Here is an 11,020-nt window from a genome sequence, read left to right as displayed (position 1 = left end):
ATATTTCCCCTGTAATCATAGTTCACTTTAGGATCCTCCAAGGAAAAAAGTTAATTGACCAATTATTGTCCTTGTTTCAAAATTAACAGAAGTCTGTACAGTCTCTGTTTTTTTTATCTGTCCCACTATCAAGTAACTTCTGTATAAAAGATAATGATCAGAACCGACATCTTTATTTAACAAATCTGGAAATAAACACTCTTATTAGCGATTGAATCCCTTGGCTTCCATGCAGCACAACCATCTGCTTGGTGAACACTCATTTCTATGACATCTTGACTGTGGTCACCCAGGTTCCGGTTGGAATTTATCAATAATAGGAATGTATAAGATAAGTCTTTCCATTTTAGAGAAGCTTTAATCATGATGGACCCTTTCTTTCTTTCTTTCTTTCTTTCTTTCTTTCTTTCTTATTTTGCATATTGAGCTATAATTTATTCTTTGTGACATTGGCCCACTGATTCCTGTTCACCCTACAAAGAGGGTTTGACAAAGTGTACTCTGTGGACCCCCCACATCACAGTCAACAGTGGTTCCTGCTGAAACTCAACTCTCCTTCACATAGGGCCATTTTATTTTATTTTTAATTTTTTTTAACGTTTATTTATTTTTGAGACAGAGAGAGACAGGCATGAATGGGGGAGGGTCAGAGAGAGGGAGACACGAAATCTGAAACAGACTCCAGGCTCTGAGCTGTCAGCACAGAGCCTGACGACCGAGACCGCGGGCTCACGAACTCACGGACCGCGAGATCATGACCTGAGCCGAAGTCGGCTGCTCAACCGACTGAGTCACCCAGGCGCCCCCACATAGGGCCATTTTAAATGGCAGTTGGTGCCTCTGGAGCCCAGATCCCTGCTTCCATAAGATTTTTTTTTTTTTAATGCTTATTTATTTTTTTGAGAGACAGAGAGTGAGCGGGGGGAAGGACAGAGAGAGAGGGAGTCATAGGATCTGAAGCAGGCTCCAGGCTCTGGGCTGTCAGTGCAGAGCCCAACGTGGGGCTAGAACTGACGAGCTGCGAGATCATGACCTGAGCTGACGTTGGACACTGAACCTGCTGAGGCACCCAGGCGTCCCTTTCACAAGCTTTAATAACCTCCCCCTGCATCCTGTGTTTGAAGATCACTGTTCTGAAGCCAAAGAGAAGAGCAAGGTCAATGCCTCGTACATGTGTAGCACTTCAGACAGCTGGAGACAGGTATTATTTTCTGTTTCTCCATGTCATCTGTTCTCTGGACCAGGTGTCCCAGTTTTTTCAGTTGTCCCTCATAGGAAATGGTTCCAGGTCTCATTCTCTTTGAGCTGGGTTTCATTTTCTTAGAGTTTGCACTAAAATGTGATGCCCAGAATGGAATATAAGAACTGAATAGAATGCTCTAGCTGTGCTCTGACAGGGGCAGGAGGTGGGGCAAAACGAAGGGATCAAATCCTGAGCCCAGGCTACTGTATTTGTTATGAGAAACCATAGATTAAACATACTTATTTCATTCAAGAACTTCAGTTGCCCATTGAGAATTTGATCTAGAAAAAGACAGCTTAGGGGCGCCTGGGTGGCGCAGTCGGTTAAGCGTCCGACTTCAGCCAGGTCACGATCTCGCGGTCCGTGAGTTCGAGCCCCGCGTCAGGCTCTGGGCTGATGGCTCAGAGCCTGGAGCCTGTTTCCGATTCTGTGTCTCCCTCTCTCTCTGCCCCTCCCCCGTTCATGCTCTGTCTCTCTCTGTCCCCAAAATAAATAAATGTTGAAAAAAAAAAAAAGACAGCTTAAACGTAACTGCACGTTTTCAACGAGAAGAATATTCATAGGTTCATTTGAATGTATGGTAAAATGTCATTACTACGGGGATTTTTGGTAGTTGGCATGGGATTAAGATAGAGATGGCTTTTGGTCTAATTAAGCTAAGTGGATTCAGTAAACAAACAAAAAAAAATGGTATGAGAGATGGCAAGGATATAATTAACCTACTCGAGAGAACACATTTTTCAAGTACAGGTCTCCCCCACTATCTAAAAGCAGAGCATTCCTATGAAAACTTTCTTAAGCCGAAACGGTGTAAAGTGAAAAAGCAATTTCCATGAACTTATATGTAACATTCGGGAGCATCCCCAACCCCCCAAAATAACCTCTTGTAGGCTTTTCTCATACCTTAGGACACATCTTGTTAATGGAAGTACAAAATACCTCAAGGGAAAGCCCAGACGCTCAGACACAGTCCAATGCTCTGGCAGCTTGGTGCTGAGATGCTGAGTATAGTTCCTGGCGAGGGAGCTTGGCGACCCCCTTCTTGCTACCGGGGGTGCACTGCCTCTAGAAGGTTCGCTGCAACAAATGCTGAATGCTGTTTTCACTCTTTGCCTTTTTTCTTAAAGGCAAAATTCCTCGGATTTCCTTTGCTTTGTGAAAATAGGTGCTAACGTAGGTCTTCCATAAAAGTGAAGTGGCATAACATGAGCTTTCAAGAAGCAGAGGACACCTGTATGTGGTCTGATATTGTCTGTTTGCGTGCTGTCAATTTGCATATTAATAATTTCGGTCATTTATGAAAAAAGTATAAAATACTTTCATAAAGTACCTACGTACCAGTACTGTCTTTGGCCTAACAGGACATCATTGTATAGGTACGACACAATAAAATTGGGTTTACTTAAAGAATATAATTCATAGTTTTCAACAGCTTAGACTGGTCTCCTTCCCAGTTTGAGTTGAATAATAGTCGACTAAATGCAACCCTTGGTAGACCCGCTCAGCGTTGATAATTTTCTTGATGTCATTTAAGACGTTGACATCTCTGTCCTTCATACTGTAACCTGGTGGCTATTACTGTCTGTGTGAACAGGTATTTATAAAAATAAGACACACGCCAGACAATTTGTAAATCCTTCCCATGAAGTCATTTAATATCTAGTAACAGTAGAACCTAGTTTTTCAGTCCCCCTCTTACAAGTTCTTAGTCGCCTTCCTGTGGCTCCTCTTTTCCCCTCCCCCTTTACTTAAGAGCTGGTGCCTACCTCTCTCTCTCTTTTGGAGATTTCCTTCACTTTTGTGGCCTTATCTCCACTTCTCCTCTACCAGCGACTTCCTGATCTGTAGTCCTCTGGGCCAACTGTTGCCATTTAACTTCAAAAACAAAGTAAATGTTTATCAGGCATCTCCTCTGTGGTCCTTTCATGACAGTAATCTTATTTTAGCCTCATCACAACCTTGTAGAGTAGGTTGTGTTACTCCTGTTCAGAAATGAAACAATTGAAGCATAGAAAGTTGTATTTAATATTACTTTAAATTCAACATGAGTTTGGGAGGATGGTTTGGTTACTGACTGTCACCATGGCGTCTCTGTGATGTTCAGAGACCAGATCAGCTTGTGCATAACAATTGTCTATACTTGACCTAACATAGAGTAAGCACTAAATAAACACTTGAGAATGACTGAATGAATGGTCAGGTACGCATTTTAGGTGTATGCTAGGTAACACAGCATACATGTTCTTTCTCGCACCACGCTTTGTTGGAGTCTTGGGTTTCCTCACTCTTTCTGGGCTATTTCATTCTTTCCAGGCTATTTTGTAGCTAGTTGAGTCCTGAGCATCACCTTCCACTGGAATCCAAAGATCTAGAAGGAGCTTCAGTCTGTGACTAGGCTTTCAATGGATTTGCCAACGAAGCTTTACCTACCCTGTGGCCCAGAACGTTCTCAGATGGCCAGTGAAGAAAACCTCAGGAAGGCTCAGCTGCCTTCCAACTACCTCCTAAGTATTAATAAAGAACTTTAGTAGGTTGACTCTTGACCCTAGTATCAAACTCCCTTCCCCTCTACCAGAATATCCACCCCAACAGCAGGACAGGGAGAAGAAACCACAGGGGCTTGTGGACCGAATACTCAGGAACAGGAGGAAGGGTGGAGTAAGGACTTTGTTAACTGCACCAGAAGAAAGGATGGGAAGGCTGATGTGGTTTATTTTATCTTATTTAAAAAAACTTTTTTTAACGTTTATTCATTTTTGAGAGACAGAGCATGAGTGGGGAAGGGACAGAGGGCGTCACAGAATCTGAAGCAGGCTCCAGGCTCCGAGCTGTCAGCACAGAGCCCGACGTGGGGCTCGAACTCGCAAACTGTGAGATCATGATCTGGGCAGAAGTCGGACGCTCAACCGACCGAGCCACCCAGGCGCCCCAGCTGATGTGGTTTATTAAAAAACATTGCTACTTCAACCAGCATTCCACGGATGAATCAAGAGTGAAAAGATTTAGAGGTAGATGTCATTATTGCCTGTATCATAGAGATCCTTCTGAGGATCCCAGCATGGAGAATAATGATGACATGGAGTCAGTGTAAACATAAACCTTAAGATACTGTTTTTTTCTCACTAGTAATTTTAGGATCAGTATGCCGCAGGTTGGGAAAGCTGCTCTGTTGAGACCAACTGTGTAATATTTTGATAATCTATGATGTAAACTCTGTCCTGTCTTTTCTACCTAGATACCAGTAATTTGTGAGGAGTCCTGCTAGTTTGCATTTGAATGACTTCAATATACTTTACTTCCACTTTTTGATGTGACCCAAGGAAGTAGGTTTTGAGTGTTGCCTGTGTGTTTGAGAAGCCTGAAGTTGTTAAGATAGGTTAACCTAACATGGGGCTCCTGGGTGGCTCAGTTGGGTTAAGCATCTGACTAGAGCTCTGTAGAGTAGGGCTCTGTGCTGGCAGCTGGGAGCCTGGAGCCTGCTTCGGATTTTGTGTGTGTGTGTGTGTGTGTGTGTGTGTGTCTCTCTCTCTGCCCCTCCCCCACTCACACTCTGTCTCAAAAATAAACACATTTTAAAAAAAAGAGAGAAGGGCGCCTGGGTGGCTCAGTCGGTTAAGCGGCCGACTTCGGCTCAGGTCGTGATCTTGCGGTCCGTGAGTTCGAGTCCTGCGTCAGGCTCTGTGCTGACAGCTCAGAGCCTGGAGCCTGTTTCAGATTCTGAGTCTCCCTCTCTCTGACCCTCCCCCGTTCATGCTCTGTCTCTCTCTGTCTCAAAAATAAACGTTTAAAAAAAAAGAGAGAGAGAGAGAAAACCTAACATCAAATTGGAAGCCAAGTAATTTGTGCAGGAGGTATATACAGAGAATATTGGGTGGTTTGGCTAGAGCATAATTATCATTAGGGCAGGGTGCAACAGGCTAGATTTTCTGGTTTTCAAAAATTGGAACTGTAATAAATGTTTTGATGTGCTAGTTCAATTTTCAGCAGCAAATGTGTACGTAGAGGATCTTACTAAAATTGAGACTTATTTGAAAAAAAGGTAATTAGTCTGATTTGAGGAGTTCAAAAGCAGCAGGGTGACTAGGAAGCCATTATAATGGCACAGCTAAGAGATGAGTAGCTTAGTGATGGTGGTGATGGTTGTGGGGGAGAGGGAGAAGATGGAAAGCCGTGCTCCTAGTTGACGGGAAAGATGGCACTTTGTTCGGTGTGGAAAGTGCCTTTCAACGATCTTTAGGCTCTCATGGTCACAGGATTTGGATATTGACTGGACTCCCAATTTTCTGGCTGAGTGACCAGATGCATGACATTACCACCAACTCAGTCTGGGAATACAGGACAGAAATCTTCAGGTCTTTGAGCATTCTACTACCAGATTATTCTTCCTCAAACACCATTCTCATCATGTATCTCTCCCGATTAAGAATCCATAAGGATCTTCTACTGCACCTCAGAGAAGATAGTGATTTTGATTTTGGTACTCAAATAACTTATTTTGGTATCCAGAAGTTTCATATCTTCTCCTCTCTGGATTCCGGTGGGATCCCTTAAGGGCTGGGAGAATATCATAGTCTTCATTGCTGTTATTGTTGTTACAGTACAGTAACTAGCATAGTGCTGGGTGAATAGTGTATGTGTAATACTAATTTGCTTAAAGGATTTGAAAACAGTTATGTAATGATGCCTTTGAAATTCATGATTATGAGTATGGAGTGATTTAGAAAAATAATAATGTAACTGCCTCTACCTGAATCTATGTTATAACTCATAAGTTACAAGCACTTATATAGTATATTTTATATAACAGATATTAATTCTCAGTGCTTTCCTTCTATTGACTCATTTAATCCTCACAACAACCCTATAAGATAAACCCCACGAGACAGATACTAGGATTATAGACGAGGACACTGAGGAGGTTAAGGACATTTTTAAAAGTTGCACAGTTAGTAAGTAGAGAGTTTGGATTTGGACGTAGGCAAGTCTGGCTTAAATGTATACTTAACAGGAGTGCTTGGGTGCCTGAGTAGGTTGAGCGTCCCAGTCGATTTCAGCCGAAGTCATGATCTCATAGTTTGTGGGATCGAGCCTCCCATCGGATTCTCTCTTTCCCTCTCTCTGTCTCTGTCTCTCTCAAAATAAATAAACAGCCATTAAAAAATTTATACTTAGCTATCACATTACCTACAGAATCTTAGAGAACTCAGGATCCATTAATTATTATAGTTACAAGGTAAATAGTTACCCCGTTTATCAAAAATGAATACATGATTAATTAAATGCTGAAAAAGGTAACCAAAATCTGTTCATATATGTCTTTCCATTTCTTCCATTATCCGATATGCTCATGCTTAGCATCATTAAAATAACAAAAGTTTAAGTAGTTCTTTTTGCATCTATAATTCATTTGATTCTTAGAATAACCCATGTGGTAAGTGGGTAATCATTATTACCCTCCAATTTTAGGAGGAAGCTGACATAGCCTGTGCCGGAAGAGTTCAGGTGCTGGTGTGTTTCTTTCTATTTTTTAAAGTTTTATTTTTATTTATCCTGAGATGGGGGGAAGGGCAGAGAGAGAGGGAGGGAGAGAGAGAATTCCAAGCAGGCTCCACAGGACAGCGCACAGCCTGATGTGAGGCTCAAACTCACGAACTGTGAGACCATGACCTGAGCCGAAATCAAGAGTCAGACATTTAACCGACTGAGCCACTGAGGCACCACAGGGCTTCTGTTTCTAATCCATAGCACTGGTGATTGGGTGTGTGACGTGACCCAAACTCTTTCAACAAGGGTGCGCCATCCCATTTTACCGCCTTGCTGAATTACCAATAGTTATTATTGCTATCAACTGTTGTGGTTTGGGGACCTGAATTTGAATAATTAATAATTAGGAATCAATCGAGGCTCATCAATTCACCAAAATGGGGGAGAATAACAATAAGTATCCATCACGTAGACTCGTTCTCAGGATTAACGATGAATCTGTCAGTGTTTAGAATAGCTCTTGGCAACATGCAGTAAAGGTGAGCCGTTATTCTTATCTTCATTATTATTAGCATAAGTCCTAATGGTCTAGAACAATGATCTTTTCATTGATAGCGGCGTCTCATGATAGTGGCACCAAGAGCTGTCTTATGGAAGAAGGGTAGCTCTACACCCAACTACCCCTGAGACCTCATTTAAGATCTGCAATCCGTTATTTTCTCTTACATCCTTGCTGGGCCCATTTATATTACTCCAGGCCACAGTTTGGGCTGATAATGTCCCTGATCTAACTCTCTGTTATATAAAAGCAGTATTTTCTACCCCACGTGTATGTACTGGGTGATATCTGGAAACCCAGGACTCTAAGTTCAAATCTAGAACAAATAAAGAACTAGTTATGATACAAAAAGTATTTTATTGTTCCTGACTACCGATTAACATTTATTAGAGAAGACAAAAAGGCTAGTTGTCTTTATCAAGTATACCCTGCAGGATTGATGCCCCTGTGTTCAACTTGATCTTTGTGGTGACCGTTGCAACTCTTTTTCCACTTGTTACGTCACTTGACATTCATGTTGTTTAACAAATCAAGAAACAAAATATTCAAAACAAAGAAATCCACAAGAAAAAGATTTTGACTCATGAAAGGGGTACCCCTAACTTTCCTTGCTGGGTAAAATGAATCATAACTGGGTAATAACCTCAGGACAAACGTTTTCAAACAAAATATAATATTTTCGTTTTCCTTTCTCTTTGAATTTCACTCTTACGGATTTGTGGTTATAATGAAACATCCCCCCTATTTATTTCAGAGCTATCTTCTGAGACTGGAGCCATTTCTGTGCCAAAGTTACAAACTTCAAAGATGCCTGGCTAGTTATGCTGGGAAACTGGTGTGAATAAATGAGCCGATGGACTGTTGTGTCTGTAGGACCACTGGAGAAATAGTCAAGATTCCTCCCAATCCGTGGTAACTTCCTTCCTTCTCACCTCCCTGTCCTTGTCTCCTTCCTCCATTTTTACCTTCCCTTGTCTCTTTGTTTTTCCTCTCATATTGTCATCTTCCTTTATCTTTTTCTTTCCTGTTTTCATCTCTTCATTCCTCTCTTCCCTTCACGCTTTCACCTAGACTTTTTAGCTCCATTATTTACTTTCATCTGGGCAATTTTGTGGCAGCTTGTAAATTCAAATTCCAAACTGCTGTATGGAATTGTTGCATCACTATACCATACACGTAAAACTAATAGAACACTGTTAACCTACTGGAATGAAAACAAAAGCTTAAGGGCAAGAACAAAACCAAAACAAAATGCAAACTGCTGTTTATCAGACCAAGTGACTAAGGCTAAAACATTTATTCAGGTGATCTTTCTGTTCTTGCTTTCCCGATTTCTAGAAGGATTCAGTTAGTTCCAGCATAGCTTTTAGCTCTTGATTTACTCCTGCATTTGCTATCCTGCCGCTAGCCCTACCCATTTATACTTTCCATCTGAATGTATCTCTCTCTTTGTTACTTTTAGATCTTTCTTGCAGACTTCTGGGCTCTTGTCTGTATCACTTTCAGTGTCCTGCTTGTATCTAGCTGTCCTGCAGGGAGCCCTACAGTGGGCCTGCCCAACTTGCATCACAGTGTACTCAGCCATCTCTCCAGCTTACTCTTTCCCTGATAGTTGCTTGGTCAGCCTTATCTCCTAGACTGAGTGGTTCAGCTATTAACTTATTATGCTATTTATGCATTCATTCAACAAACATTTATTATGTCCTATACATAATCATAAAGTTGAGTGCAACAGACCTTTCCTCTTTTCACATATGGCAGTTTTTTCTTGAGGCAAGTTTTCGACTGTGAATTCTACTGAATCTAAGAAAGCAAATATTATTAAACATTTCATCTAGCTTCTTTCAAACAATAGTAGATAATTCATTTTTACACAAAATTAACCCAACAGATATTTTAAGGTATAATCCACGTGGCACTACACACTAATTCCTCTCATTTCATTGACTCTAAATATTACGTCCTTATAAAATTAAACAAAGAAAATGGGATGATTGACAGAGTTCTTCATTTTTGATTCAGACATTTTGATCTTGCTTCGAGTCTAAGACTCAGATAGACGTAATAAGAATTTAATGAGAAGTAGATGTCCCCCAATTATTATTTGGTTGTTGTATGTGTTTAACCCAAATGGGGAAAACTACATGAAAGATACTGAGAAGTCCATGAGGAATCTGGCTTATCTTAAAGTGCATATATTTGCAGAAAACTTAAGTTTCAAAAGCTGTGTGTGTTGAAGGGAATAGAAGAGAGATTAAGATCCTTGTTTAGTTAGAAAGAATACGTTTTCAAACAAAGAGACAAACAAGAACAGAACCAGACGCATAAACACTGGGAATAAATTGGTGGCTGCTGCGGGGGGGTGGGGGTGGGGGTGGGGGGAGATTGGCAAAATGGGTGAAAGAGTGTGGAAATTAACAGGCTTCCAGTTATGGAATGATAACTTGGGGGATAAAAGGTACGGAATAGGGCCTATAGTCAATGATACTGCAATAGCATTGTATGGTGACAAATGGCAGCTACACTTGAGGTGTCACAGCGGGATGTATGGAGGGTGGAGTCACTATGTTATACACCGAAATAAAACTAACGTAACAGTGTATGTCCACTGTAGGTCAATATAAATAAATCAATAAAAAAGAATAGCTTTTCATCTGACTCAGTCAAATACGAGGCTCAACATTCTTATGTGTTTTCGACCCTAAAGAAGTGAGCCAAATTCTTTCAATTTTAATGCTTGTATGTTAATAATAGCGATGATGTCACTAAATAAAGTATGTTCACGATTATAAGCACTGTTAAGTTTTAATTTGGTTTCCTTTTCTGATAATAATTTAACAATGTTTTTATTTGCAAAGTAATACGCAGACATGAGTTACGAATATATTATTTTTAGGAAGATTCTCCTTAGCTAGACAAGCGGTCCAAGTCAAGCAAATAGGAGAGATCACCCTGGCTCCAGCAAAACTAGCATTTTGGAAGATGCATCCCTACACGAGAAAATAAGACACTCCTCTGAGTCTGGTGTTTGTGCCTCTATGCAAAAACACTGGAACACTGAACAGAGAAGTTACACTATGGGAGGAAGCTAAAAAGAAGCAATTTTGTAATTTCCCACTAAGCCATCTTTGTTTAAGCTTAAGATATAAGATGCAGTATTTTCTGAGTCTCTACTGCTTTTTTTTTGAAAACCGAAAGTACATTTTTTAAAAATAAAAAATTCTTATTCCTTTGGAGAGAGAGAGAGAGAGAGAGAGAGAGAGAGAGAGAGAGAAACAGAGCACAAGCAGAGGAGGGGCAGAGAGAGAGAGAGAGAGAGGGAGAGTCCCAAGCAGGCTCCGCTCTGTGAGCCCATAGCCTGACGTGGGGCTCCACCCACCAACAGTGAGATCATGACCTGAGCGGAAATCAAGAAGGGCTGCTTAACAGACTGCGCCACCCAGGTGCCCCTAGTTCCATGACATGTTGAGGTAGGTGTAAGTATCCGTATTTCATTGACAGGCAAACAACTCCAAGAGGGTCACCACAGCAAAGAGGTTATTCAAGCCTACATCTGTTTGATTTCAAAACCCAGGCTTTTTTCTACTACACATTGTTTTGTTTTTTCCTCCTCCTGTTTTGCGCTAGGTGTATGGAATAAAGTTACTCGGTCATCCACAGTTGGTACAAAGTGCTGCTTACTGTCAGGCCCTAGGACAGCGCTGCAACCAACCCTCTGGCGGCGTTCCCAAGAT

At 41.2% G+C, this 11,020-nt stretch overlaps 1 pseudogene; it reads left to right on the top strand.

Moving 5' to 3' along the window:
• The first annotated feature begins 3,645 nt into the window (after positions 1 to 3,645).
• Positions 3,646 to 4,334, top strand: LOC125165353 (developmental pluripotency-associated protein 3-like; annotated as a pseudogene).
• Positions 4,335 to 11,020: the final 6,686 nt, after the last annotated feature.

The sequence above is a fragment of the Prionailurus viverrinus genome, chromosome B2 (genome assembly GCF_022837055.1).
Source record: "Prionailurus viverrinus isolate Anna chromosome B2, UM_Priviv_1.0, whole genome shotgun sequence".
Lineage (NCBI taxonomy): Eukaryota > Metazoa > Chordata > Mammalia > Carnivora > Felidae > Prionailurus > Prionailurus viverrinus.
This window is presented reverse-complemented; position numbering and strand designations above follow the sequence as displayed.